The 27,707-nt window shown below is 41.3% G+C and overlaps 1 long non-coding RNA gene across 1 annotated transcript in view; it reads right to left on the reverse strand.

Moving 5' to 3' along the window:
* Window positions 1-27,707, reverse strand: part of LOC147698905 (uncharacterized) — a 1,339,289-nt gene that overhangs the window by 890,175 nt on the left and 421,407 nt on the right. Inside the window, exon 3 of the long non-coding RNA XR_015299378.1 lies at window positions 24,113-24,602. This is a non-coding gene — a long non-coding RNA (uncharacterized LOC147698905). The remainder of the gene's footprint in view (window positions 1-24,112; window positions 24,603-27,707) is intronic.

A 27,707-nucleotide genomic window follows, 5' to 3' on the forward strand; every position in this document is an offset into this window, starting at 1 on the left:
CCTTGAGTTTATACTTGGTGGAGTGGAAATAGTAATTTATTTGGGTTTTGGGTCTAGCACCTTCCCTAAGTTTATACTTGGTGGAGTGGGAATGATAAATTATTTGGGTTGACTGTTCAGCATTTTGGTAGAATATATAGTTGATGGAGTGGGAATAGTAAATTATAATATATGAATGTTTAGTATTTTGTGAGAGTATATATAATATATAATGATATTAACTATGTTTAACTCATGATTTATGATAAAAATTATAACAATATTAATTAATTATCGTAATTGTTAGTAATTAAAAATAAATTAATCAGAGTCACATCACGTTTTAAATATTTCATTATTTTCAAAAAGGGGGTAATAAAATAAGAAATCAGAAAATAATTGTATTGACATTTTTAAATGTTATCTGTACATTTTTATTTTCATGATATAAATTAAAAATATTTAGATGTTTGTCACAGTTGTACATTTGTCTCAAAAAATTATTATTGCAAACATAATTTATTACAATTATTTTTACGTAAAGTAATATTTATTAAGTGTACTTTTTTGTTTATTTCACAGTTTTTAATGTAAAAATAAAGTTTTATTTGACAAGTCATATACAACAACTATTTTCATAATTTTTTAACACTGTGGTAGTATTTTTAAACATTTTTTGTAGTACACATATTTCTAAACATTATTGAAAAAAGTAAGTTTTGTTAACATTAATATAATATTTACATTTGTGTTTTTTAAAATACATTATTATTATTAATATATAAAATAGTAATAATAATTTTTACAGAGGTAAAGTATTTTTACATTGCTAATGTTTTAGGTAAAATATTGGTTTATACAAACAGTAAATAATAGTAATATTAATAACAGTATTGTATATTCATGCAGTCATGTAAGTAATTTTTAATAAGGTAAATGTTTGTGTAATTAATGTACAGTCATTGAAAATAACATATAGTACATTTTTATAACAATGTTAAATTTTTGTTTAATTAAAAAAAATACAATAGTTACATAATGTATATTGTAACGTGTAAAATAATTTTAGAATGTTATTTAATGTTAATATAAATGGGACTATTTGTTTGTTTGGTACTATTTTGTAACCACGTCATGTTATTTTGGGTCATTTCGACTTGGAAGAGCTCGCGGTTGGAGGCTGCTTCGCGTGTGGAAGGGTAAGTTCAATTTAAGTACTTTATTTAAGTTATAAGTTTAGTTTGAGTGTTTGTGGAGTGTTTGCAGGTTTTCTATTGTTTGGTAGTTGTAGGATGTGTGTGTTTTAGGCGGTAGTTACGGTTGTCGTTTTGGTTCCGGTTTACTAGTTTTGGGTTAGTATGTTGATGAGGTAGGAATAGGGTTAGAAATGTAACTTAATGTTTTGTATTATGTTTAATAATGTTTTAAATTGTATGTTGGGGTGCATTGTGTGCGGGTGGGTATGTTTTTTTTCTATTTTACAGGTACTTCATGTGGATGTCGTTTTTGGGAGAAGATTGTGGTTTTTTTCGTAAGAAGGTTCTCTATTATTTTTCAATATATTAGAGACACACTTTCTAACATTTTTGGTTTTTCCAGGTGCGTTTTTTATCTTTTACTTTTTAATGGGTTATCGTTGGATCTATTATGGAGAAGAATCGTTATGGATGTGTTTTTTTATTTTATTTATATTACATTTCCATGGAACGGTTTTTCTGTTTTTGGGAACTATTTTTGGGTTTTTAAGGGTTTTCGAGTGGATTGTGTTGGAGAAGGACTTTTTTGGATTTCGTGTTATTTTTGGATGATTATTTTTTTTGTAACAAAGGTTTCTGTTAAGCAACAAAGTGAGTAAGTATTTTTCATTTTTTTTGGGTGGGATTGTCATGTTATTTTTGTATGTAATTTTATGGTATATGTTAGAAATTGTAAGGAAATCATTTAGATATATTTAAATAAATATATTAAATATATTTGAATCATTTTGTTACAGTTTCTAACGTGTTTAATATGTATATTTTATGTTTACTATTTGAATAGTGTAGGTATGTGAGTTATATTTAAAGAATTGTTTTAGCTATGGTAGATAGGTATGGTAGGTCTCTGGTAGTTGGGTATAGGGTTACTTGGCTTTGTAAGGTGTTGTACATTTTTTTCGTTTCTTTAGTTAGTTTAGGGCCTATTTGTGTTATAGATTGCTCCATTCAGAGTTTTTGGTAGCTTTGCTCCTTTTGTAATGCTTGAAGGAGTTTATGGAGGGTTAGGGAACCTCTGCCTGTACCTGCTTGGAAAGCATTGTACCATCATTCGACAGCGTTGTTGCTTTTAGCTTGTTTATTTAGTGTACTTAGGTAGACGTTCCACCAGGGGATTTGGAATTTCGGTTGCCTTCTGTGTCCAGATCTGTGTAGTCTCCCTACCCATGTATCTTCAAAATAATCTAAGAGAGGGCTTAGTTTTGTTTCATTTTTTTTATAATAGGGGCTGTCTATTAATAGGTTGTAATGTTCCGCTACGTCTATAACTGGAACGTAGGCCAGTGCAATTAATTTTTTTACCTCGTAGGCAAAAGTACCCTCAGTGCAGTATTGGGTGCTTAGGGCAGATTTTTGTATATGTTTCCATATACATTTGGTAAAGTGGTGGTAGCAACCTTGGATTGCTGTGTGAGGGTAGGTCTTTAGAATTGTATTTATCATTGCTTTCTCAAAGTCAATGATAATTTTGGGGGGGAAGTAATTATTTGTTAGGTCTTTTATTTTATTTAGTACCTCAGTATAGGTTGTTTGCTGTTTGTTGGGTAGTAGGGCATATATGATGGGGATATTGCAGTTTTGATAGTGTCCATGGATGGTGTATAATTGGTAGATTGGTTTTAGGCATACTGAGAATGTGCCGTCCATCATCCATGTTTCGCATTGGTGCAATTTCACCATATTGTCTGCTGTAGCAAACGTTATAATTCTTTTTTCTTTAGATGCATTGTCATATATGATGAAAGGTTCTTTATTATGGGTTATTGTTAGTTCAGGGGGAATTTGGACTTGCTCAAATGTTTTTGGGGCAGTTGGTGTAGCTGTAGTTGTTCTTTTTTGCTAGTAGCTATTGTCCTTTTTAGAGAATCTATAGAAGGGAGTTGGCTTGCAGCATGTTGGGGGAGAGTTCTTAGATGGTCTTTAAGAATAGTTGTAGATGGGCGGTCTGTGTTAGTGCTTGCTTCTTGTAGTGAGTCAAGCATTTGTCTAATTTCTATTTCTGTCACATTGGGAGGGTGGTTATGTTCTGTTGTGTTAGTTACAGTTGTTTCCTGAGTTATAGCACAACCATAACATTTATTACTGTAATATTTGCTGCATTTCCAAAACACTTTCAATCGATGTTGTTTTTCTTGGGTATATGAATAGCCCATATAACAAAGAAGCATTTTGCCTTTCTGTGAAGTTATAAATTTAGCTTCTTTTGTCATTGTTTTGTTTGCTTTCAACAGTAAATAAATGTTACACAGAGAAATTTAGATTTGTTTTACGTTTATCATTATATTTATCACATTTTCAAAGTATATTTACTAGTTTTTCAGTTGTTTGGAGAGCTGTGCTCTGTTTTTTGATGCTTTTCGTCTCTATTTCTTTTGTTGATGGCTCTGTTGGTAAAAGTAAAATTATTTATTGTATATGTTTTGTTTACAATTATTGGATTCCTTTTTATTTGGACATTTTCTTTCTAAGTTTCGTTTTATAAGTTGTCTCTGTTATTTCAGTTTGTATACTTACTTTGTTTTTAGAAATGATAGGTTTTTTAAATGTTGCCCTTTTTTCTTTAATTGTGGTATATCTGCAATACATGGTAAAAATGAAAGAAAATGATTCGTTTATTGTTTAATTTATTATTTGTAGCTTGTAGTGCTAAGCCTAGTAGTTAATGTCAGGTACTTACTTTTGTTTTGTTTATCCTTTGTTTGATGGTAGCAGCTTTCTGTTCTGGTGAAAATTAGGCAGAGTTTCCCCTTCTTCGCGTTTTGTAATTGTGTGTTTTCTTTCTTTATATAGTGTTTCAAATATGTGTTGGTTGATTTGATTGGTCTATTTAATTGTTTGGTGTTTTTTATTGGTTGTTTGAGATATTTAAAAAATAAATTGGTAGTTATGTGATTCGTTTTGTAGAAGCTAGGTAATGGTTTTATATTGTGAGCATTTATTTTTCATTCTTTTTATTTAATATTGTTTTGTAATGTGAGCTGTATAATGATTTATATGATTTATATGATTATATTATGTGAACTTGTTGTGTTATAAAACTGTTTTATATGTTATAAATGTTGCTGTTTATTTATTGTTTGATTGTAGTATGTTATATTTTATATAAGTATGCTGATTTATGTTATGATTTACTGTGTTTTTTTCCTGATATATTCGTATATTTATTATGTATAGTGAAGTCGATAATTTGATTTAGCGATATTTTAGTGGTCTATATTTTTTTTTCAATATTTTTGATTATGTCTTTATATGTGTTGAAAGTCGTTTTATTTGCGGTATTTTTTAGGGTCGATAATGTTGTTTTCGATGTTTTTTTGTTGCGATATTGTTGAGTCAATATTTGTGTAGTTCTATGTTTAAGTATTGGGAGTCGATATTTTTGTACTCGATATAATTACGTCGATAATTTTTGTACTCAATATTCAGTCCGTTGATATTGTTTCAGTGATCCGTGAGTGGTGTAATACATCAATACACACAGTAAAGAATAAGACACTGTGTCTGTGAATCTGGACACCAATAGTCCTGAATGTGGTGTGCACAACATTCTAATGAATGCTGACTTTCCGAATGTGACTGAATGTGTGATATAAAAAATATACGCACTCGCACTAATGTCACATTTTTAAACAGTATCCTGCCTTAGCAAGATACCTCACTGGGAGAATTAGGAGCATTTGGTTATCCTGACTACTTCACTTTACAGGCATGTATTTCTTTCGCTTGTTAATGTACTTTTTCTTTTCAGGTTTTGTTTCCTCTTTCATAAACTTTATGAAAGAGCACTAACTGTAAGTATACAGCTTGGTAACTAGTGATCGAGGGCAGGGTACACCTTAGGGTGTGAACCCTACCCAGCTCACTATCTTTTGGTCCTGACGAAACCCTGGCACCTTCCTCACTGGTTGAAACATGTAGACCGTCACTTTTTTACACTCTTCACTTTTTTAAAGATATTAATGGACCAATAAAATCCATACACATATCTGAAAACTATTTTTAATATTGTCCAGTAGCTCAAGAATAAAACTTTTTCGCCGAGTTATACTAGGACAATTTTTTATCCACTTTTCACATTCACCATTACACACAAAAAAACCTGCTCCACTGTAATCAGGTGTCGTAGCACACCCGAATGGCACTCGGCTGTTCGGCTGGGACCCCGATGATGAAGCATGTCACCAACCAGGTTGGTGAGTGAGGGGTCTTCTTCGAAAAGGACATTTCCCTTTTCTTTTGCTTCTTCTCCCTTCTCCTACTCTAAAGACACCTCCTCAGGTCCCAGGGAGGTACTCCTCCATCTGTTTGTTTATCTAACCACTAAGGGGATCAGGAGTATTCCCCTCCACTCTGTGGAACATCCCTTTCTCTCTTTGTTTGACAAAACACTAGAGTTTACCCACGACACAGGGAGTACGAGAGGGTCGGTGAGGAATCTGCAGCTAGGTAGAGTGTCTACCAGAAAGTGTTACTAAAGGTAAGTAACTTGTTCTTGTGACTTCTAACCACAGATTCCTTGCCTTTTGAATATATACCAAAGCAGTACCTATGTGGAGGGGGCGTCTGTGAAAAGGACTAAAGTTCTGACGTAACTAACTGTCTAGCCAATAATGCTTTTCGAGCTTATATAGGGACGCCCACCTAGCCACTTGGCAGATGCCCAAGATAGCGACTTCTAAAGCTAACACAGTGGTAGCAGACTTGGCTCTTGTAGAATTGCACACAGTCCTTCAGGAGATGGCTTTTTAGCCAATGCATAGCGGATCTTAATGCAGAGTATGGTCCAACATGAGATGGTTCTCTTCTGCGCAGTCTTGCCTTTTTTTGCTCAGGCAACCCCACAAAGACCTGATTCTCTATCCAGTGGTGTTTAACAAGATCTATGTATTTACTCAGTGCTGTCTTGGAGTCCAAGCAATGGCATCTCTACTCCTCCTTAAAGAGGTGAGTCGGACCATAGTATGCTGGCAAAATGATGGTTTGACCAATGGAGAATGGTGTCACAACATTTGGCAGAAAAAATGCCAGAGCCTGCAGAACCAATTTTTCCAGGAAGATGCACGTGTATTGCGGGTAGATAGAGAGAGCTTGGAGCTAACTCACATGCCGCACTGATGTTATGGCAATGAGGAACACTGTGTTAAGGGTGAGGAGCTGCAATGGATGCCAGTGAAGCGGCTCAAATGGGGTTCACATTTGAAAAGTCTGACCCACGTTAAGGTCCCACTGAGGCATGATAAAGGGAAAAGGAAGAAATAAATGCTGTAACCTTTCCAAAGAACAGGAGACTTGAACAAAGAGGGCTGATCAGGCAACCGCATGAAATCAGACAGCAGAAAGAATCAAAATGTACCGTTTAGCTGTGCCCATAGCAAGGCCTTTGCAAGGATCAGGGACAAAACAAACATTTCAAGGTCAGATAACTTGTCCTGAAGAAGGCCAATGATCTTGCCTTAGGGTTCACCACCAGGAAGATCCTTTGGTGGTCCAGACATTTCCAGAGGTACACGGTCTCCAGCCACAGGATTCGTAACCTACCCCATCCTGTTTGTGGCAGTACTGCACGGCGGTGGTGGCTGTGTGCACCCTTTGATAGACAAAAGAAAGGCTTTCAGCGCCAACTGGATGGCCCTCGTTCCAAAAGGCTGATATGGAGCCGGGAATTAGCTGGAGACCAGAAGCGTCTGATCTCTGCTTCTCTCTAAAGGCCACCCTATTCCAGTATGGATGCATTAGTCACCACTGTCATCTCTGCATGGGGAAAGGGGAAGGGTCTGCCTCTGAACCAAACGCGGTTCAGTATCCAACACTGCAGATCTTTAGCAGTGTAGGAAATTAAGATCTACTTTCATGGTTACCCCCACTTTTGCTTGTGGCATTATGTTTTTCTGACCAGCCTTACTGGGATCCTGCTAATCAGGACCCCAGTCACTGTGATTCTTCCCTAAATTGGATCATGGTGAGTACTTAGGTACACCCAAGATTGGCTACTGGTGTAACCATGTAAGTCCCTAGTATATGGAACTAAGGGTATAGGTACACTAGGGGTCCCCCATGGGCAAAAGCATATATTATGCCACCCATGGGAGACCACTCACATTGTGACTACAGACCTGTCATTGCAGCCGGTGTAAGCTGGTGCTAGCACCACTTATAACAGATTTAAGATTTCTTATATCTGAGACCACTGCACTCAAAACCTACAGGTCACCCCTAGGGCAGGCCTTTCAATCCTGAAGGCAGGGTGCTTGGTTATACGTGTGAGGGTGCCTGTGAGCAGGACACCCCCTCTATCCACTGAGTCCTTTCTCCCGGGTTGTAAGTCCATCAGCTCTTACGATACATGCGTCATTACGTGATGGCTATTTCACCCTGGTATGTTTGGTATCAAAGATGTTGGAATCATACCCCAACACCGTAAATAGTTTTGGAGTATGATTCCATGTACCGTGGAGGCTATTTGGGAAGCCCTTAGTGCTCCTAGTACTAGTCTTCTAGACCCGGACAGCAAACTATGGCTGCTGTCGACCAGAGACATGATTTCACCCTCATGCTGCTGAGTCGAGCTCGAGCAGAGGAAGGAAGGACAGTAGGTTTCCTGTCACAGGGAGGTGTGACCACCTCCCAGACAGAACTTTGTGTATTGGGCTAGGGTGGGGGCGCTTGCCTGCACCACTAGACTGCTTTGCAGGGCATATTTGGTGCCCTCCTTGCATACTCCAGTGGGAACCAGTTCAGGGAGCCGTTGGCACCCGCTCTGGTATGAAACTGGACAAAGGACATGGGAGCATCCTCCCCACTGTCCAGCGCTTCCTGTGAGAGGGACCCCTGAATTGTCCAAACCCTTTTCTTAGGGTACCTAAGGACTTACCTGTGGGTGGTTCCTTAAATTTGTCATGAGACAAGATTCAGATCCAAAACCACTTCATCTTCAACAGTCTGGGCACTTTGAACTTCGCTGGATTTCGCCTTCGGAACCAAGACTGTAATTGGAAAGACACCTGCTGCTCCTGGTGTCGTCGTTCTGCCAGTTATCTGCATCATGTCCACTTGTGCTACATACAGGCTCTTCTACAGGCCTGTGGACATCCAAGACACCCGAAGGAATTCCCCTTGGAGTGAAGGTGTCACTCCCCTGCACCTGCAGGCACCACAACAAAGCTAACCAGTTTGCTGTTCCTGAGCTCCCACGGACTCCGGAAGATTCCATAATACAAGTGGCAGTTCTGCAACTCTCTTGAGACCTGCACTGTCTTCACAGCAAGTTTGAAGCAAGTTTCCCTCGGCAGAACGTTTGGAGCAGTACCCCAATGCACCATGTTGACTTGCCGCTGCCAAGGCTTGTTGACTCTCTACTCCATAGATATTCAGGTTCAAAGAAGCTCCAGCCTCAATCATCTCTTTCTACCAAGAGCTTCGTCCTCACCACATCCTCTGCAATGTAGACCTTCATCATTGGTGAGCTGCTCAAGGTCCTGTTGTGTCTCCTGTGCCTCCGGCCTGTGGGGTCTCTAGAGGGTCTTCTTTGGCTCCAGTGGGCTCATCTCTTTGCTCTGGACCTGCTCTAACTTACCTGCTCATGGTGAGTCACTTGGACTTTTCTGATCCAACACTGACCCCCTTTTAGTCTACTACGCTTGCTGCCGTTGCTAAGGCTTGTTGGTGCTCCCAACGGACACCGACCCCCTGGCTCTTGACATCCGACATTGTGCAGCTCATGAATGGCTCCTGGTCCGGACAGCTGAAGCACCAAGGTCACCATTAACTCTCCTGCATCTCCGACATCGGTGGGCATTTGTATTCCGTGCCTTTTAAGTGGCATAGACTCTGTCCCCTCTGCTTGCAGGGACACTACATCTCAAATCCACCTTTGGGTTCCACCGGACTCTCTCACCGTCTTCGCCAGCGGCATCTTCAGTGAAGTCTTCCATTATGGTCTACGGCAGTTTCCAAAATCACTTTGCACCTGTGCACCAAGCTTTCCTGGTGTAGGTATCCTGGTTTCCAAGGGTATCCACGGGTGGGGAGACTCTCCAACCTTCCATCTTCCACGGTGTTTCTTCAGGGTCCTCGGGCAAGAGTCATTCTTCTTAAAAACTCCAATTGTGACTTACTCTCTGGCTTTTTTTGAGCCTGCGGGGTTCCTAGGTACTTACCTTGGGTGGTTCCTTGGGTCCCCCACTCTTTTACGTCTTCTGGGTACAGTCTATTGCAGAGCCTGCATATGCCACCTGGTGTGCTTGACTAGAGGGATGCAGGAAGCCATCAGTCTCAGCAGCCTCAAAGTCAACCTTACTCATAGCTGAATGTCTGCATGCTGATAGTGACTCCAAGGTTGACAGGAGGTTTGTCGTAGTCTGGAGGTGGTTGAGTTAGGGAAAGGCTTACACCTCTGACATCTGAAAATGTACTGCCACCACCATCATCACTTTCATGATCACCTGAGAGGAAATGGTGGGACTAAAAAAGGAGCAGAGCTAACCAAAAATGCTCCTGCCTCACAACAGACCACAGGTAATGCCAGTGGGCCAGCAGGATGGTGTGGAAATAGGCATCCTGCAGGTCCAACACTACCACCCAGTTTCAAGACCTTCCCCAATGTGAGCATTTAGTATTTTTCCTTCCAGAGGAAGGAATTGAGAGGGTCCAGGACTAGTATAGGCCAAAGGCCTCCATCCTTTTTGGGCACCAAGAAGTAGTGGGAGTAACAACCACGTCTCCAGGGTCTAGGTCAGACAAGGCGTGGGACAGTGTGCGCATTTGTTATTTCATTTTTTTTTTCCTAGGAAGGCTGATAGCTGTCATCTACTAGGGCATGCTGAAGGCATTTCGCAAGTGGGACTGCAGGGGGGTAGTGGACTGGGCCACTCATTGACCTTAACTGTGGGGGCAGTGGACACCCTGGCTATGATCAAAACAATTGTTGGGCACCTTGCTGGAGTTGAGTCAGCTAGTGGCATGATGTACCTCTGCCAAACTGTGAAAGGGTGATGCGGCTGGTGAGGTTGGGCAGATAAGCCTGTAGAGCGTGCTGTGGCCCTGCTCTCTTTGAACCACTCAAATGTGGAGTCTGCCTAGCCCCCAAACAGGTGAGTTCCATCAAATGGCATGTCATTAGGGAATGACTAGAATTCGCCTGAAAATCTGATGGACAGCAGCCAGGTGTCGTGGTGAATGGTAGCTCTGGTGCCAATGACCTGCCCAATGAAACTGATGGTGTCTGAGCCACAACAAATCGTGAACTTGGCAGCATCTCAGCCATTCTGAAAGGAGTGGGCAAGGACAGCCCAAGACACTAGGGGACACCCGGGAGGACCTAAGCCATCGAGTCCCAAACGGGGACGGAAAAAGTGGTCCAGAATGGCATTCACAGACCTGAGTGCCAAGCTGATGGATGAAAATACTTTGCCAAAGATTTCAATATGTTTGAACTCTCTGTCTGGAGGACTATTTGGAAATGTGTTGAGATTGATCTTGCTTGCAGACCTTTGCACTACCGAACTTTAAGGGAAGAAGTGCTGCGATCGAAAATTGGGATTGATCAAATGGCATTGCTCAATTTGGCATCTGACTGTTGGGTCAGAACCAGGTTTAGTCAATGACCTCAATAGGATGTTAAGACCTTGTTAAATAGAAGGTGTTTGCCCGGGTTGAACTCATTTTGTCAATACATTAGTCTTTATGTCCAAGGTGGGGAGCTGGAGGCCAAGGACTTCAGCCGCCATGCGCATTACCATGGTGTAGGAAGAAGACTCCTCTGTGTCTGCTCTATGGGTGAGAGAAGGCCAGTTTCAGGGGAGCTATTGCAACCACTAGACTCCTGCAAGTAACCATACCAACTCCATCTTGATAGGGCTGCTCAAACTCATCGCCCACAACATAATTATTGTCCGAATTCATGCCAAAAAGTGAACGCAAGATATGTTGTCTACCCAAAGGAGGTGGCAGACCAAGCATAGAAAGCATTGCCTCAACTGCCGTCAAGGGTGGCATTGGGTGAGGTCGGATCGGCGCTGTCTCACAGTACTATGGGTATCCTCATCCAGCGGTGATGGATTTGATACCAGTGTCAAGGTCCCTGTGACCAGCGTGGACCATTATGCCGGATGCAGGGTCCAGACTGGGGCCATAGGTGTCGTAAAAGACTCAGAGGGTCCAGCTAAAGCCGATGGCAAACCTGCCAGCTGTACTTCATGTGGAAGACCTCCTAGCTCCTTGGGTTAGAAAGGCGAGATGGGAGTTAGAAAGGAACTGAAGATCTGAAGCATGGCTGAGTGGAACTCTTCAATCTGTTGCAAAGTGTTAGATGGCCTAAGAAACTCCGGTTGTGCCGGAACCAGTTGTGGGATCTGCTCCAAAGTTAGTTGACTTTGGGAGAAAGATTTAGATCCATGGTTCCACCCCATATCTGCTCAGATTAATGCAAGTGGCGTGGGGGACAATGAGACCCGTTTTGATTCCATATTTCTTTTCAGACTTATCAGATGTTTTGTCTTGTGCCAAAGACCAGCCTCATGAGCAGCTTTAGAGACTCCTGGAGAGGGAACGGGACCAAACCTTCGACTTGGACGGTGAATTAGAGTGGTCTCAGTGAAGAGTCTTCGCAACATAAAGTTTTGCCTTGGGGTCATGAATGGTCTTCAGGTTCATCAACTCGCAGGCAATGCAGGCCCAGGCATCACGGCCACACTGATGAAGATCTCTCACAGACATTTGCTTGCAGCAGTCACTACAGGGCCTAAAACCTGTTGTTTTAGGGGCACACTGTAGAAATTTTGAAACAATATTTAGGGAAAGTGTCTCAGAGAGATGAGAGAGAGATCAGGATCGATGTCATGCATGTCAAATGAATAGAAATGAGTTTGTCCCTATACCTGTGTCCCTCTACATGGAGCTATGCTTTCTTTTATAAACAGAAACATTATTATAGGGGGAGGATACAAATAAAAACAAATAAAAAACAAACTTTGTATACTTAACACATGTTTATATCAGACCATGTAAATGTAAATATTGCTGCTTCTATGTATATAGGGGTGTTTATATAAAGGGGCCCATGCCTGGGACAAAAAACTATTTAGATGTGTTGGTATGTCTCTGTACATGTATATGTTAATGTCCATTATCCGTTTAAAAAACAATTTGATTCCCTTTAATCTTTATTTCATCTGTCCTCTCTCTGACTCATCCCAAACCTTTCTTATTGCTATGAACTCCAAACCATCCTTCTCACTTCCATCTCGCTTTTATCCAATTCACCCAACTAATATGTACTCTACTCCCAATAACTTTCCTTTTTAGGTTGAGATTAAGCGGCAACGCACATGGGCTGATCGTTCTGCGACACTGTGGTAGTAGAGTATGGGAGACAAGCTGCCCCCACTCTCTGCCCCTATTTTTCATTGGCTAATGTCTTTGTCTTTCGTTAATAATGGCGTGTGATTCCATAATAGACTTGTTAGTCCTGCTTTAGTACCGCCATGATGTCATTGGTATCCTCCCATGGCTACTGGCCCCTTTACTTTGTTGTTACACGGTGCGTGTACTTATTTTTTTCTTTATCCTGCTGCTTTCCGAGCCAACGCTGGGGTTGTGGGGTGCGCCTGTTTTGTTATCTAACTGCTATTGATGGCAGTGCTCGAGTCCAGCACCTCTTCAGCCTGGACTTCCCGCCACTGCAGCCCCCAAGGAGACAGGGTATGGACCCATGCTCTCCTTCCTCACCAACATCTCGCTGGATGGGTGGCCCCCTGCAGGAGGACGAGTGCACCCCTCTCCCTGCAGCCCCGTCTCCACCACCACACCCCACACTCCGCTAAAGCACCCCATTAGAGCTAAAGTAAAACAACGTCTTCGCCAGCTGCCTGCCAGACATGCAGGCTGTGGTGGGGACACCGCTTGCCGCGGCAGGCACCAGGGGCTGCATAAACTCCTTCACCCAGGGCATGCTGCTGGCAGCAACCTTGCCCTTCTGCAGGCAGCATTCACCACAGAGTCAGTTTGACAGTGGCTTACCCTGACCGACTCACTGCAGGCAGCTGAAGATGACTGCCCACTATGCCCCAGTAAGTACGATTATATATTTTTTTTAGAGCACATTTTTATTAGAAGCAAAGTGAGAGATACACCATTTCAGGCACAGACTCTCACCTGGGCATGATTCAGGCTGAGCCGCAGATATGCAATGGTGCGCTACGGGCTCCAGCGGCCTCCAGTAGCTGGGATCACATTTTTGGGAATAATTTTCCATGGTGTTAGCAACGCTTGTTGGCACTGCAGCCGCCCACATTCTTCATGAACTGCAGCCATCTGCTCATAATGCAGTGGGGGCAGCCAAACACCCTTGACAGAACTGTTTTATTTTTTTGGGTGGCGGCGCCAAATGGGCTAATAAAGGCCACATTTGTGCACACAACAGGAGAGTTGTACCCCATACAAATTAGCGGAAACTGGGAACACATGTCAGATGTAGTGAGTGTAGATATGAGTGGAGCTGCATTTACTAGTTTGCGGAGTACAAGTTAAAACAAGATGTGTGGGTAAGACCGGTTTTTAGTCACTGCGCATGCACTAAACCAGGGTTACTAGTTGTGAATCAGACCGGAAGTTAAGACCGGGTTGACCCTCAGTTCCTAGTTGTGTTTGAAACTGGAGTTCAGGTTGTGTGGCCGGTCCGTGCATGTGCAGTGTGACTCCTCCCACTCCCCGCACAGCTGGCCGCCTGACCCCAGGGCGTTTGTTCAGTGAAGAGCAGGATCCCTGTGCAGGAGTAAGTGCACTGTGTTTGCGTGTATGGGATTTCACCTACACTATTTAGTGCTGAATCAGACCCATTTTTAGGTTGAGCTTTAGCGGCAGCTCAAACCCAGTTTCTTCTTCCGTGGGAGCCCATGTTCACACAAGTGCACATATGGCAACTGTTGGACTTGGCCCTTTTTGCAGGGTCATCCCTGAACAGTTTGCCTTCCTCCTGTACTTTCTCTGACCTGTTTTTGTTGGTTTTATGACTCTGGGCACTTCACCATTGTGCATATGCTCTCCCTATTGTAAAATTGATGTATGGATTAGTGATTCCATGATTGGCTGGTTTGGTTTACCTGTCGGATCCTAGTACAATGCACCAGGAGTGTCCAGGGCTTGTAAACCAAATACTGCTGGTGGGCTTGCAGCACTGGTTGTGCCACCCACAGAAGCAGCCTGTAAAAGTGTGTCTAAGGCGTGCCATTGCAGAGCCTGTGTGCAGTCTGGTACTGCCATGTTGACTGAGCATGTGCACCCACTTGCCAGTCCCTAAACCTTCCCTTTTCTTCATATCAGACACCCCTATGGTAGGCCCAAGGGCAGGGTGCATTGTAAGTATAAGGTAGGACAAGCCATGGTGTGTGTGGCGAATCTCTGACAGAATATCGACGGACAGAATATCGACCTACAAAACATTGACGCTGGAATATCGAAGGCAAGTATATCGACACCCTATCTCCAACATGGTAAGTACAAAAATATCGAAACCAAAATATCGATGTTAAAAATATCTTAATTAAAAATATCGTCTTTTTTTCTGTAAAAAAAAAAAAAGTAAATAATACTTATAAATAAAATAAACATATTCAAACATATTTAATAATGTTTAACATGAATAAATAATACATATTTAATAATTAAACATAAACTATATAATATATACTTACTTAATAATATTTTTTAATAATTATTTTAATTACTTATAAATAATTTAAAAATACTATAAATTACAAATACATCTTCACACATAAAATAATAACATAAATAAAAATAAATATTTATATTTAATACATTTAAAAAAATATATACTTTCAATATTTTTAGAATTAATGAAATACAACATTGTCTAAAATAATACAAAAAATATTAAATACATAAATAAATAAAACTACTATTTAAAGTCCAAAAAAAACTACAATAATGAAAACATTGGATAGCGTAGAACGTACAATTACTATTCCCACTCCAGAAAATTCAACAGTAGGGAAAGCATTAAATAGCGTAGGGGAAAAAAATTACTATTCCCACTCCAGAGAGTGCAACAGTAGGGAAATCGTTGGATAGCGTAGGGGTAAAAATTACTATTCCCACTCCAGAGAGTGCAACAGTAGGGAAAGCGTTGGATAGCGGGTGGGTAAAAATTACTATTCCCACTCCAGTGAATGCAACAGTAGGAAAAGCGTTGGATAGCGTAGGGGTAAAAATTACTATTCCAACTCCGGAGGGTGCAACAGTAGGGAAAGCGTTGGATAGCGTATGGGTAAAAATTACTACTCCAACTCCAGAGGGTACAACAGTAGGGAAAGCGTTGGATAGCATTGGGCTAAAAATTACTATTCCAACTCCAGAGGGTGCAAAAGTAGGGAAAGCGTTGGATAGCCTAGGGGTAAAAATTACTATTCCAACTCCAGAGGGTGCAACAGTAGGGAAAGTTTTGGATAGCGTAGGGGTAAAAATTACTATTCCAACTCCAGAGAGTGCAACAGTAGGGAAATCGTTGGATAGCATAGGGGTAAAAATTACTATTTCCACTCCAGAGAGTGCAACAGTATGGAAAGCGTCGGATAGCGGGTGGGTAAAAATTACTATTCCAACTTCAGTGAGTGCACAGTAGGGAAAGCGTTGGAGGGCATAGGGGTAAAAACGTACTATTGCAACTCCAGAGGGTGCAACAGTAGGGAAAGTGTTGGATAGCGTAGGGGTAAAAATTACTATTCCAACTCCAGAGGGTGCAACAGTAGGGAAAGCGTTGGATAGTGTAGGGGTAAAAATTACTATTCCAACTCCTGAGGGTGCAACAGTAGGGAAAGCGTAGAATTTAAATATAACATACTTATAAATAATTGTTATACTTAAAATAATGTCTAATTTTTTTTAATAAATCTACATCATTTACAAACAATTAATAACAATTAAAAGCAATTACAATTGAATAATTAATTAACAATACATTAACAACAAATACCAATAAATATTAATTAATAAATAATACCCACTAAATATTAAATATTAAACAATAACAATTTTTTCATTACAAAAAAATATTAATTATTTAAAATTAATTCACAATTAAAAATGATTAAACAATAAAAAAAATCATACCAAATTATACTTTTTATGAAACATTGATTACCAATTAATTAAACATATTTTCCAATTAATAAACAATAATTACCAATTAAAAATATTAATTGCCAATTAACAAAATGATTTACCAATTAAAAAATTAATTACCAATTAAAACATTTTTTCCCAATTAAAACATGAATTACCAATTAAAAAAATAAGTTAACAAATAAAAATAATAACCAAATAAAATAAAAAAATATCAATTAAAATAATTAATTGCCAATTAATAACCAATTATACATAAAATAATTATCCATTACAAAAAAAATATATACATCATTAATTAATTTTAATTAAATTACTTCCCACCCAATTCCCCTATAAACACACAACCCGTTACAGAAATAAAAACTAAAAATTATTAAAATTAATTTATCATTCCTAAAAATGAATCATTAATTTAGTATATTTAAATTACTTCCCACGCTATTCCCCTATAAACCCACTACCCGCTCCAGTACTAAAACATAAAATGTACTTAAAAATAACATTATTAATATATAAAAACAGTATACATATAATTTAAAACAATTAATATACTTAACAAAAACATATTACATTCATAATAAAATACATACAAATAATACAAATATTGATATTAGTAATATCGAAATTAGTTACATCGATATATAAACTATCGATATTACTAACTTCGATATTACTTACATCAATACTTATTTTTCGATATTACTTACCTTAGGGCCGATATTCTGTCCAACGATATTCTTGACATCGATATTCTGTACCTTCGATATTTCCTACTCGATATTTCTGTAGGTCGACAATTAGGAATCGATATTTAGACTGTGTACCGTGTGTGGCATGTCCTAATAGTAAATTACAGCCATTTTCGTTTTTCAATATTGTAAGGCATTTAGATTATTAAATCTTATAATCCTAACTGACTCAGGGAACATGGTAGTAATTTTAGTTTAATATTCCTGAACTCAGAATGATAAAATACATCATTTAGTAAAGTTGGTTTTAACATTCTGTGTTTGAAAATACCACTTTTAGAAAGTAGGTATTTTCTTGTCTACTGTCCAAGCCTGCCTCTCCTAGGCTGTGTATTCCTTGTCTGGAGTTTGAGTGACAGGGCTGGGGCATTCCAGGAGACAGAGTGAGTCAGTCCATATAGTGAATAGAGAGATCTGCATCTAGGTGGGAGGGAGGAGTTGCACCTGGGACCTGAATAGGGCTTTGCCTTCCCTCTACAACGCTGGCTCCACCCTTGTAGTGGATCTGATGTCTCTGCCCTGCACTGTGAAAGGAGAGAAGGACTCATGTCAACAGAGTGCTCCAGTGTGGTGCCTTCCCTCCACAATGCTGGCTCCACCTCAGGTGGGGTGTCTGATGTTTCTGCACTGCACTGTGAAAGAAAAGAAGGAGTCAGCAGAGTGTTGCAGAACTGGTTTGGACTGGGCAAAGGCCCGTTTGCCTTCAGAGGACAAAGGATTTTGGGGTATACATATTGGGACCCTGATTCCAAGAAATTAGATCACTTTTGAACAACAAGAAGAAACCTTTGCTGAGGAGTGGAACCAGAAAAAACTGAGGAGAGACTATCCCTAAGCTGAAGTGCTTCCTGGGGGGGTTGGCCTGCAGTGGTTGCATGACTGCCAAAGAGAGGAGAAAGGTTCTTTGTGTACTTCTATCAACTTGTAAGGATCTCCAAGGGCTTGGAACAGAGCTTGCCTCCTGCTGAAGTCTCAGGGACAACAGACTTCAACCCCCAGCCCCCCAGAGTTCCTTGGGAAGTGCCTGCTGCTGTTTTGGGGCTTCTGAGGGACTGCGTGTCACAAGGAGCTGGAAGCGTGACTCAAGAGGAAGAAGTGTGTCGCTGTCGCATCTCTGAACAAGGGTGTCACAGCTGTAGCTGACGCATTTCGCCGCATCGAGAGAAGCGTCTCACACCGAAGAAGAAGCGTGTTGCTGTCGCAGCCGCTGCTGGCAAGTTTCTGAACAAGGATGTCGCCACTGTAGCTGACGCATTGCACGCATTGAGAAAATCGCCTCGCATCCACAGAGAAGCATGGTGCTTTCGGAGTCGCTGTTGTCGCATCTCTGAACAAGGGTGTCGCCGCTGCAGTTGTCGCATCGAGCGGAAGCGTCTTGCATCGAGGGAGAAGAGTGTCGGTGCCAAAGCCGCCCCCTGTGTACACCCCCCACCTCTCCTTCACTCTGGGGCCCCGCAGGGGGCCCCCAGAGTGAAGACCACATGCCTTTCTGTGGCGGCATTGCTGCCGGCAGAAAGGCATCACAAAAAGCCCATTGTAATATGGCTGGCGGTGTCTGAAAGACACCGCCATCATATTAATCCTTTTCTGCCCCCGCCGCAAGGTGACCGGGGTGGAAAAGCGGCGGACGGTCTTTCCATCCGCTGAGGTCTCCCCCGCCATACTAATATGGCGGAGGGGAATTCCAATGCGGATGTCGGGTTGGATTGCCCCCGCCAGGCTGGCGGTAGCCACCGCCAGCCTGGCGGGGGCAATCCGCTCGACATCCTAATGGGCCCCTTTATTTCTTTGCACCGTAACTTTTCAGCATTTCAATCGCTGCAACACTTTTATTGTGGAAGCGTCACGCATCGTAAGGTACATTGACTTAAAGTGTCGCATTTTAAGAACTGAACAGAACTAAGCTAAAACTACCATTTTAACTACAGTATTGTGGATTTTTTTCGTTTGTAGTCTTGTGTTAAATCTATATAATAAATACTTATTTTTAATATAAAACCTGTGTGGTGTCCATCTCTAGTGTTGTCGCTGGGTTACTGTATGTGGTCACAAATGCTTTACACACTGCCTCTGAGATAAGCCTGTCTGCTCGTGCCAATCTACCAAGGAGGTGAGCAGGGGTTATTTTAGGAGTGTACCCCTTACCCTGACTAGAGGCAAGGGTCCCTATTTGTCACAAGTACCTACCTGTGCCAACTAGAGACCCCCAGATCTAACAGCGACCTTGACAAGGCCGACAACCTCTTTATCACCCACCACACAGAATTCCACAACTAACAAGTCCAAACCAAATAATTCCACCGCACACCAAATACATACACTCCAATTGCAAACACAAGAGTAAAACACATTCTCGTTAACAGCGCCAACACCTCTATCTCTCACAAATGCAAGACCAATTTGCATTGCAAATGCTTGTTTAATTTGCTTCCATTATTCTATGGAGAACTAAAGAGCACAAACTTGATGAACTTACCACAACTAATAAACAAGGAAATAAATTAAGCACATATTACTAATCTACTAACTATTTAACTGTAGTCTTGGGTTCCCAATATCCTGCTACTCTCAGCAAAGCACTAAAACATCTTGTCAGTGGTTCTAAATGCTCTATAAATACAATTAAGTCTGCAAAACATTTTGTGCACAAAAACTGCAATGTCTCATTCCAGGGATGACACGTTCCACAGCTATTATGTTCTATGCTAGTTTATTTCAAACCATTCGTTTATCGCGCTTTAAGCATGCGGATTGCCCAAGCGAGGTCTATAAGGTGCAAGGAGGAAGCAATATAGGACTAGAAAATCATATTTCTAGTATGTATTTGCCAGTACCCTTCCAAAATTGTTTATTAAACTAAGAACCACAGAAACAAGGGCAATGTATTTTAGTGTGCATTTTGGTAAGTAAAGTTCTTGTGGTATCCTTCCTTATATATTTCTCAGGTGCTCTATCTTGCCTTCTTTGGTCCCTCTTGACATCATAGAACGAGATGTTCTGGAGGTTCTGGGTTGGTGTACCCAAAGCAGTTAGACCAGGGCTGAGCTATGTGTAACACCTGCTCCTGGTGCGGTCTCTGTCTTCTTTACTTGTACTACTACTTGTACCAGCTTGACAAATAAAGCCACCACGTAATGTAAAAGCTTCTATGTGTCCCTGCATTCTTCTGACCAGCCTCCATGCATCGTTACAGTTCTATCAAATGAGGCACTTTAAATTTGTTGAAATCATAGATATTTTGCATTTGACTTTGTAGAAAATAAATCAAACAAAAATAAAAAAAACACTGAGTTTCAATTCCTCAGATAAACTGTCTATGTGTAAGAAAGTCTTCACCGAGACATGGTGGAGCAAACACAATGTTGTCATGTGTGATGTCGCCAATGTTTCCATTAATTGTGTCATCTACAAAGTCACAGTGGGGTCAGGAGTAGTGAATACGGTAAGTGTTGTTTTTGCATACCCTTCTATGACAAGTGAACTACTGTTTTTCAGTTTAGAATTATAACTGTAATGTAACTTCCGCTGACGACTTCCCACTTAATATTTATGGCTTTTAATTAACATACATTTGTGTATGCTTAGGACTCGTACCCAAAGTACTCAATGAACACATCCTGCAACCATGGAAAAGAGGTGCCTGGCGCCGTACCAGGCATTGGGTCACATCTCGTTTCTAAGGGCCATATGTATGAACACATTTTCCCATAGACACAGAATGGGTAAAACCCTTTGATACATATGCCCTAACCCCCTTTCCTGCTGTATCTGTTGGCCACAGCCGGTGGTTTGAAGGTCCGAAATACTCCAGTCCAAAATACCCACTATTTTTTTAAAGAATAAATCTGGAGGGGGAGTAAGAAATTTGGAAAAAGGAATAAAGTGTGAGTAAGGGGTTTGTAAAAAATGGGAGTGAAGTAAGAAGAGGAGTAAGGAGTTTGATAAAAGGGAGTAAAGTGAGAAGTGGATTAAGGGGTATAAAAATGGGAGTAGGGTGTGAAGGGGAATAAAGGGTTTCAGCAAATGTAGTAAAGTGGGAGTACACTGGTTGTAATAAACTAGAGTGAAGCTGGAAGGGAGCAAAGACCTTGAAATAAGGGAGTTAAGAAGGATTGGAGTAAGGGGTTTATAAAAACAAGAAAGTAAAGAGGGAAAGGGAATAAGGGGTTTGTAAAAAGGGAGTAAACCGGGATGAGGAGTAAGTCGAAAATAATCAAGGGGTTTGTAATAAAAGCTGGAGCAGAATCATTCTCACACTGAGTCCGACACTTTTTAATATTTATGTGTCCTCACTGCCACCCTTAATTGAATCTTTTGGTTTTGCTTTGACTTCCTACGTTCACAAATTGTGGTGACTATTCAACCAGAAGTGATTCAGGAAACTGTGTCAAGACTGCAGGATTGTATGAACACAGTAGGTAGATGAATGGCCCAAAACTGCTTGAAACTCAACTCTAGCAAAACGAAAGTTGTGTTGTTTGGCAACAACCTTAACTTCTGGACCCCTGATTGTTGGCCGGAGGTTTTAGGTCCGCTCCTGGTACCTGAGTTTCATTTACCAGGTGAACACAGTGGCTTTATCGACTTAGTATATCCTCAGATCGTGCAAAAAAAGTATGCCACTACTACCCAAAGATGCGCAACAAATAGATGTTACTGCATTAATAATGTCCAGTTTTGACTATTGCAACAGTCTATATCTTAAGATCCAGGAAGGGTCAATGAATAAACTTCAGATTCTGCAGAATGCAGTGGCCAGACTCCTTACAGGTACACCAAAGTTCGAAACAATCTCAGACAAAATAGAAAAAACTTCACTGGCTGTCGGTGAGGAAACGCACTCAGTCTCTATGTCTGGTCTTCAAAGCCCTTCAGGGAACAGAACCAGAATTTCTAAAACAGTGATTCCGCTGTTTTACACCAAAAAGAGCACTACGATCATCAGATGCAAAATTTGTGATTGTCCCTTGGGTAAAAAAAGCCAACTGGGGTGGCAGAAGCTTTATAGGTAATGCTGCCAGATCATGGAATGTTCTGCCATTTTACTTGAGAAGCATGACCAATCTTTTGGCCTTTAGGAAGGCAACATCAAACCCTCTGCATCATCTGTGTCCAGTTTCCAATCTACTATGAATTTCATTAGTGACTGGATGAACACCAATCAGCTTAAGTTAAACCCAGACAAAACGGTGTTGATTTTGACGGTTGGTTTGGCCAACCCCTGGAATTCCAACCTTTGGCCTCCATCATTAGAGAGTCCCCCTCTCCCAGTCAGGTCGGTGAAAAGTCTGGGAATTGTCATCAGTAATGATTTAACTATGAAGGCTCAGATCAGATCAGTGGTCTCTGCATGTTTTTTCCATCTCCGAAGAATTCTGAAAATTATCAGGTTTTTATCCACCGCTGCTTTGACCCAAGTGGTGCTTGCTTTAGTTATCTCTCGCATTGATTATGCGAATTCTCTCTACACTGGTATTCCAGCTTACCAGTTACATAGGCTGCAATTGGTAGAGAATCAGGCAGCTGGCTTATTTCTGGTCAACCCAAGCACCAACGTACGAGCCCATTATGGAAAAGCCTTCATTGGCTTCCTTTACCCCAACGCTGCCTACTCAAACTGGGTTTTACCATCTATAAAGCCCTTTCGGGATGCGGCCCTGCCTTCATTGCTTTATATAATACAGAGGTATATTTCAGCTCGTGATCTACGTCCATCAAATAAAAATCTGCTTGTCTACCAGTTTTAAACGAAAGAAAAATGGAGGTTCTGGCCCCCCAGTTCTGGAATACCCTCCATTCCAATTTGCGCACCGCCAGCTCTTACACTGAGTTTAGAAAGCTACTTAGGACCTGGCTATTTACTCAATCGTATAATTAAAGACGTTCACTGTTTCATATCTGCCGTCTTCCCTCAGCGCCAAGAAACCGCCTGGTGAACGTGCGCTCTACAAATTACCTTTAACATAACATAACATAACATGGTTGTTCTCAAATTGATCCTGCTAATCTCCAATATCGCTTTAGTCGTCTGTAGGCCTTCGCACCGCACCAGTACACTGTCGGGTAACAGTTAGCACTCTATAAATACCAATAACATTAACAAAGTGGGATGTGAGTATCACAAGAGAAAGGGAGGGTGGTCTTAAAAAACAGGACTGGAGTCTAAGGGGTAAATCCCCTACGTAAATGCCACAAAACGAAAATAATTTTTAAAGACAAAACATTTTCTTCAAGCAAATTGAAACAGACTTTCTTAAGGTGGATCACATTTTTGGGGTGAACACGTCATGTAGGTTTAAAATTGGTGCCAAAATTAAACTGAAACACACACTCTTTTAAATGAAAGTTCATCCTAACGGAACACTAACTATAGAGCCACTATTGATGACTCAGTACATGATGGCTTTCTGCTTGACCAGTGCATTTGCTCAGATGTGGAACTATTATGCAAAGGACAAGGTCTCTGAGTAAGGGTCTAATTCTTCTTAGAGTGCCTATTATCTTACTTCGCATGGTACTGATATACCCTAAAGCCTATACAGAGCATCTTGGAATTTGGATGGCACTGCTTAGGCTTCTACATCATGAAGTGCTCCTGTGGTAAACGATGGGGTCAGTCTATATGTTGTACATTGTGGGCACTGGAGAGCTGGTAAACTGCCACTCTTACCGGTACTATTAAGCACACAATGGAAGCAGTCCAGCTGCATCTTCGACCCTACACTTCGGGAGGCTCCACAGAAACTGAGTGACCACACAACAACGCGGAGGTAACACAGCAACATCATCCATTATTCATCCTATGAGCTACGATCCTGAATAAACAAGGGCCTTTGTGAAGGTTCTGTCCATGTGGAAAAAAACAGAATTTTCAGCTTATAAAACCAGATTTTGGTGTAAGATAATTTCATGACGCAGAGTCGGACCTGAGGACTAGTCCGGAAGTTACGTAAGTGTACCGGAATATAAAAAAAGCATGTAAAAACATACCTATTGCACAGATTCCCACTCTGCTGTCAAGCTGTCCTGTCTCGCCTTTCTGCTGCCAAGTTGTCTTGTCTCTTTTCTCCCACTAGCTGTAGGAGTCCATTTCCATGACCAAGAGGTGCAGTCTCTCCTCTCTGGCGGCAAGCTCTGCCGTCTCTCTCTATGCCACCAAACTGTGGTATCGCTCTTCTCTGCCACCAAATTGTTCGTCCTGCTTTGTTGTCTATTCCTTCTGCTACCAAGCTGTGCTGTCTCTCTTGTCTGCTGCCAGGCTTTTTTGTCTCTCCTCTCTGGCATCAAGGTGTGTTGTTTCTCTTCTCTACTGCCAGGCTGTATTGACTTTCGTCTCTGCCACCGAGCTGTCACCGAAGTGCTGATGTTTCTTCAGTCTTCAAACCCAAACTGTCCTGTCTCTCTGCTCAAACGTGGCTGATGGTAGATTCTGACGTTACAGACCACTATGACTGAAAGTGACTGTAGGCTTTCGCTGGAGCTGGAACACATACAAATGCAAATTAAGGTCTCCTGTAGAATTCATGCCATTAAAGCATTGCAACAAAAAATGTCAACAAACAATCACGTATACAAAATTACATCATGTACATGGTAATGGAATTACGTAGTGACACAACTACAATGGGTAGTTGTAAGGGGTTAATTAACTTTTTATTGACTATTTCCACAGAATCCCAATGTTGCAATCTCATCCAAATAGCATAAGCTACGTTTCTTTATTTAAATGGAGTTTTTCATATACCAAATTATTTTTTGTTAAAATAGCATGAGAAGAAAGCCTGGATAATAACATTATACAACCAAAGACTAAATTACTCTTATCAAGTCATGAAAATCTCAAAAACAAACACAACATCTCCAAAGGAGCAACATCCAGGAAAAAAGAGAGAAATAAGGGAGAGAAAGTATACATATAAGTGAATATAGCACATCACACAACAACCAGAGGACACATAACATTCCTCCCAACCCCTCTCGCTGAGCTGCATTCCACCCACACACATGGAGTCAAACCCAGATAAGCTGGACTTAATCCTGCAGGGGGTCAGATAATCTCACAAGGCCATATAACAACAAATAGGCACCCTAAATACAGGACTCACTCTCCTAAAAGCGAATCATACCAAACCTTTTTTGGGTGAACACTTCATGTAGGTTTAAAATTGGTGCCAAAATTAAACTGAAACACACACTCTTTTAAATGAAAGTTCATCCTAACCGAACCCTAACTATAGAGCCACTATTGATGACTCAGTACATGATGGCTTTCTGCTTGACCAGTGCATTTGCTCAGATGTGGAACTATTATGCAAAGGACAAGGTCTCTGAGTAAGGGTCTAATTCTTCTTAGAGTGCCTATTATCATACTTCGCATTGTACTGATATACCCTAAAGCCTATACAGAGCATCTTGGGATTTGGATGGCACTGCTTAGGCTTCTACATCATGAAGTGCTCCTGTGGTAAATGATGTATACATATAAGTGAATATAGCACATCACACAACAACCAGAGGACACATAACATTCCTCCCAACCCCTCTCGCTGAGCTGCATTCCACCCACACACATGGAGTCAAACCCAGATAAGCTGGACTTAATCCTGCAGGGGGTCAGAGAATCTCACAAGGCCATATAACAACAAATAGGCACCCTAAATACAGGACTCACTCTCCTAAAAGCGAATCATACCAAACTGGCAGCTACGGTGCAGGCCAACAAATCAGCACTAGCAGAGATGAAACCTCAGCACAAGGAGCACACAACACAAATAACACAACTACAATGACAAGTATCGGGTCTGCAAGAGTCGAGGATGCTGAGGGAAGAACAAGGAGGAATAACGTCCGTATTATTGATCTTCCGGTGCGCTGTGAAGGCCCCAAATCCACCGTATTTATTTAACAGTGGCTCAGTGAACACGTGGCCCTAGAGAGCCTATCAGACGTCTTCCGTGTATAAAGACCTCACAGAATCCCCACCGGCAGACTGACTACTGGAGCCGCAACACGGCCCCTGATAGTCTGGATTCTCAATTCCCATGATCGGCACGTCCTACTACAAAAGGCAATGAAAGATATCCGATACAATATGAGAACCAAAGCATATCGCTATACCCAGACTATACAATCCTAGTCCAATGACGCAGGTCCTCATACCAGCCAATCAAGAAGAAGCTCAGAGCCCTGGACCTTAAGTATGCACCTTTATTCTCTACCCACCTGAAGGTCATCCAAGACCAAAAAACACTTTTTTTAAGTCCAGAGGAAGCAGAGGAATGGCTGGAGGTCATATACCCCCCCACCCACAACATCCGGGGCCTCATCACAAAGCATGCCGCAAAGCCCAAAGAGGACAGTGGGAAGAAGATTGCGATGCAACACAAAAATCCCTCACAAATCACTATCTCTCTTAGCCACAGAATACAAGAAACTGAGCAAAATACTGGTGCGCTGGCTACTCCCATACCTGACTAAATTAATCCACACAGACCAAGCCAGCTTTGTGCCAGCACACAGCACGTCACTGAACATTAGGAGACTGTACCATGTTATGGAAGCCACCCCCGTAGACTATAAGAAAGCAGATGCATTACACTAGACCTAAGACAAGCATTTGATAAAATCAAATGGGACTATATGTTTAAGGCCATTGAGAAGTTTGGTATACCACCTGCATATATACAATGGATACGGCTTTTATGCGTGGTCCCCACAGCTAGAGTCCGTATCGGAAGTCAAATATTGCACGCATACCCTGTAGGCAGAGGCACACAGCAAGGATGCCCACTGTCGCCTCGATTATTTGTGCTTGCCTTGGAGCCTTTAGCTATTAAACTAAGAAAGGAGGCAGGACAAAAGGGAATCCAACTAGGTAACACCATGCACTTGTAATCAGCATATGCAGATGACTTAATATTATATGCCCACGATCTGAGCGACACTCTGGAGCTGATACCGAGTACTTTCTCACAATTTAAGTATATATCAGGGCTTGCCATAAACGAGACAAAGTCACACACTTTCTTTTTTCGTGAAGGTGACCGTCCAGATGCGATGCGATTTGGACAATATACCCTATCAGTAGGGCAGCACACAGTCAAGTACCTGGGTATCCATATTTACAGATCCCAGCAAGACTTAAAAGAGGGAAACCTGGCCAGAGCGATCAGGGTAATCCACTCCCAGTTCTGGATCTCACTGCTGCTGTCAGTGATGGCCCGTATAGCCATATCCAAGATAATGGTTCTTCCTCCTACATTTCTTTACTAATCTACCGGTACTGGTCCCTACCACTCTTTTTTAAAACACTTGACACAATATTATCGGACTTGATCTGGGGGACCGGACAAAGAAGGGTGGGACTCAATAAACTACAGTTAGAGAAAGTAGGGGTGGGTTGGGGGCACCAGGATTTTGTGCATATTGATATGCGAGCCACCTTCAGTGGCTTTCCTATTGGGTCGCTGGCCGTAACCTACAGGAACTAGGATACACTGTACATAATATTAACAGAGGAACTTTACATACTCTACTTCTGCCTCGAAGCAAGATCCCTGAAGATGTACCAACGCTATTGCGCATA

Source organism: Lissotriton vulgaris, chromosome 8 (genome assembly GCF_964263255.1).
Source record: "Lissotriton vulgaris chromosome 8, aLisVul1.2, whole genome shotgun sequence".
NCBI lineage: Eukaryota > Metazoa > Chordata > Amphibia > Caudata > Salamandridae > Lissotriton > Lissotriton vulgaris.